The following is a 3,942-nucleotide window of genomic DNA, read 5'->3' as shown; positions in this document are numbered from 1 at the left end:
AGTGTTGCACAATTAAATGTTAAATGCATTTATGTAATAAGTTCACTGATGTGTGGGCATTTCCATGATTAAAAGTATAGCAAGCTATATTCATATTTAAAAAAATAAAAAATAAAAATAAATAAATAACATGTTTCACATGCAAGCAGGACATTATCAGCAGTGTAAATGATCATGACAAAATAATTGAATATCTGATGTCATGTGACAAGTCAAATGATAATTTCCACTCTTGCAAACAGAGGTAGTTATGAGGTGCGGAGAGACATCATGTATCATTGGAACATTTTGGGCCCAATCTGTAATCATTTTAAAGAATTCAATGGAATTAATATAAACTTTTATGTGTGGGACGTCCAACTGTCCAAGAAGGGGCACAACTGATTTACAAATAAGGTGATAAATATGTACAGGATTTGACTTTAATTTTAATTTACTGTGAGACTATTTAACAAATGCTTGATAAAATGTTTGATAAAGGGTTAAAAGCAACACATACATACCATTGCAATTATTTGCCTTTGCAGCTTTCTGTCTCCTTCATCCATTTCCAAAAGGCCCTTTTTGTCTTTTCAGCTAAAACAAGAGAAAAGAAAATATCATTATTTATAATATATAGGTTTATATATAAATATATATAGGAAAGAAGTTCTTATTGACCTTACAGTTTTTGGATTTAACATTATTAGGCATTAAAAGCATGATAAGTGTTGTGGTTACTCTGTATTTACAACAAAAATCAAATTAAAACTACCAATACTGTGGTAAAAAGCATGGTAAGTGTTGTTTTTTTACCGTGCTTCTACAACAAATACCATTTTGAAACTACACTTGTACTACTTTGAACCTGATATGAATATGTTATATATATTGTGCAATATATTGCACGTCACGTGACAGTGTTTAATCACCCTAGTTTAGTATTTAATATAGAAAACAATGAAAGCAAAACCTTAGCGGAGGTGACAGATATAATGCAGTGACTGAACATGAGGGAGCTAACGTTAATCTGATTAATATCTGCAAACAGAAAAGACATTATATCAAACATTAGAACAGCGTATTTACGACTACTTACCAACATCCAGCACACGCGAACTGATGCCAAATATCGCGATGTGTTCTGAAGGAGACTTCTTCAGCGTGAGAACGGTCAGGAGTGAGAACGGGTTGACATTCACTGAGTGAATATTATGAAAATAGAATATATATTTCTCGCTAAAAATGTAATCAAACCTTATTTTTATGCAGAAACTAACTCAAAATATTGTTCATAGCAACCAAAACGTAGCAGTTTCACATTATTCTGGCGAGATCAGATAAATCTTTGCAACAACGCGCAAGCGAGTGATTATGTACATTCACTGAATGAATATTATGAAAATAAATAATATATATTTTTTGCTTAAAATGTAATCAAACCTTATTTTGATGCAGAAAATAAAATATTGTTCATAGCAACCAAAACGTAGCAGTTTCACATTATTCTGGCGAGATCAGAAAAATCTTTGCAACAACGTTAAACTCACCGCTGAAAAACGCTAAACCTTTGCGGGGACTTTGATATCAGATTGCGAGCGGTTTTAAACATCAAAAACCAGTTGGAGGGCCAGATAAAAATTATCTGGGTGCCGCCATTTGACTCCCCCTGGCATAAATAATATTTTGTAGCCCGATCAGAAAAAAGGGAGTAAATAATTAAAACAAAATGAACAGCATTAGCTGCTACGTGTGAAAAGAAACCTGCTTTGGATGTATTATGTTCAGGACAAACGTAATAGCACTGCAATAAATTGGCTTTATTAGGTTAAGGACCAACGTAATAGCACTGCTTATATGTTGGCATGTAACGTAATTGCGATTTGCAAAATAGTTTCCTCAGAACGTATTTCATGGGATACAGGGTTGAAAATAAATGACAATTTTTATTAGTTACTAACTTTACACAACAGTATATGGAAATGACAACACTTTTGTACTAATTTCTTTTTAAAAGATAAATCCTTGAGCTTTTATTTTGATCACCAGGGCCCAGTTTTTCAAAAGTAATCCAGTGGGATTTCGGATCAAGGATTGGATCAATTCTTGGAAATGGGTTTTTCAAAAGCAAAAGAGGGATTCCGAACTAAGATCAGAGTATGTAATTCGATCTTACATTTGATCTGGATCAAACCTGCCCTTTGGGTTTTTCAAAACTTTGAACTTGGTTTGGGATCTATTTGATTAAAAAAACAAAAAAAACAAAAAAAAAACAAACGGGATTATCCTGATCCCATCAGAAGGGTGGATACAGTTGTGATTTTTCGAACCAAATGAAATCAGAGAGTTTTTTTTTTTTAAGTGAATGATCACAAAATCAATGTTTACTGATGATATATACATTTCTTCATATCTGAAGCATATATGAACCATGTCACATCTAATGAGATATGGTAAACAACAAAAACAAACAAACAAACAATCTCAAAGCTATCAGCTGTTCAAATAAATGCCACTGTTGCTCACAGCTCTATAATTCCACAGCCTATATTAATGGCAACGACAACAAATATATTCAGTAGCCTAGTTAAAAGTAATTTCTCACAATTGCATCTCTAATTGCAAGTCCAGTGTGTCCTTCATTAGGTAAGAACATTGACGGCTGTTCTGGTTCTACATCAGGCTCAGGTTCATCAAAATTGTCATCAAGAGGGACATGAAGCCTGGTGGCGATGTTATGCAAAACAATACAGGCAAGGAATATGTTGCATGCCACCTTGGGTTGTACTCGCAAGTAGTTAAGACATGCAAACCGTCTGTTCAGGACTCCATTTAAGCGTTCAATGGACACATCTTGTTTTGCAATGTGAGGAGTTGAAGCGTTCCATGCTCAGGTGTGTTCGCAACTGAAAAAGGGGTCATTATCCATGGTAGGAGTGGATATGCACTGTCTCCCAATACTATTGCATTTGGTCGGTGGGATTGAAGCTCTCTGTATAGTGCACTTTCTCTTAGAATACGTGCATCATGAACAGACCCTGGCCATTTCACAACACAGATGGTTATTATGAGGTCGGCATTGCCCACAAGTTCAATGTTGATGCTGTGCCTCCCCTTTCAATTGACATACTCCCACTCCCTTTCACAAGGTGCTTGGATATGCACATGAGTACAATAGCACCAATAGTGCTAGGCATGTTCCCCATTTGAAAAAACTTGTGCTTAGTCTGAGCTGTCTGGTTCATCCTTGGGAAAGGAAACAAATTGTTTGATCAGACTGCCCAGTGCTACTGACATAGCCTTCACCACATTACTCACGGTTGATTTTCTCACTCCCATATTGTCACCAATTACTTGGTAGAAAGTCCCACATGCATAAAAGTGCAGAGCGATAAAGCACTGTTCCTCCACAGATAAAGCATGACTCCTTTGGGTTTGGTGTTGGAGTGTTGACCTGACAAGATCTGCAATATACTTAATGTCATCTCTCCCAAAGCGAAAACGTGCATACAGTTCTTCTGATGTGTATTGCTCGAGTGGTTTGGGACACTCAGCATGCACCCTTTGACGGTACCTTCTACGGTAACGATGAACGATACCTGCCATGTGGATGCCTCTGTAGGCTAAGAGAAATGGGTGCAAATACATGATGTGTTTAAGTGGTGTCACCCATTAACCAGCAATGAGCTATAAAATCAGAATTGCTCGATATAAACTCGTAATTGCGAGTTCTAAAATCAGAATTGCGCGATATAAACTTGTGATTGCGAGTTATAAAATCAGAATTGCTCGATATAAACTCGTAATTGCGAGTTCTAAAATCAGAATTGCGCGATTTAAACTTGTGATTGCGAGCTATAAAATCAGAATTGCTCGATATAAACTCGTAATTGCGAGTTATTAAATCAGAATTGCAAGATATAAACTTAGAATTGCGAGTTATAAAATCAGAATTGCACGAAA

The 3,942-nt window shown here is 35.8% G+C and overlaps 1 long non-coding RNA gene and 1 pseudogene across 1 annotated transcript; both read right to left on the bottom strand.

The window, feature by feature from the left end:
* LOC125250725 lies at positions 1–1,313 on the bottom strand. The gene is made up of 3 exons (XR_007180855.1): positions 1,079–1,313; positions 504–576; positions 1–299 (listed from the first exon to the last, which is right to left on the bottom strand). It is a non-coding gene; the product is annotated as an uncharacterized LOC125250725 (long non-coding RNA).
* Positions 1,314–2,566: 1,253 nt separating this feature from the next.
* LOC125250720 lies at positions 2,567–3,585 on the bottom strand (annotated as a pseudogene).
* Positions 3,586–3,942: the final 357 nt, after the last annotated feature.

The sequence above is a fragment of the Megalobrama amblycephala genome, linkage group LG17 (assembly GCF_018812025.1).
Source record: "Megalobrama amblycephala isolate DHTTF-2021 linkage group LG17, ASM1881202v1, whole genome shotgun sequence".
Classification (NCBI taxonomy): Eukaryota; Metazoa; Chordata; class Actinopteri; order Cypriniformes; family Xenocyprididae; genus Megalobrama; species Megalobrama amblycephala.
The sequence above is the reverse complement of the archived record's forward strand: the minus strand, read 5'-3'. Positions and strand labels throughout refer to the sequence as shown.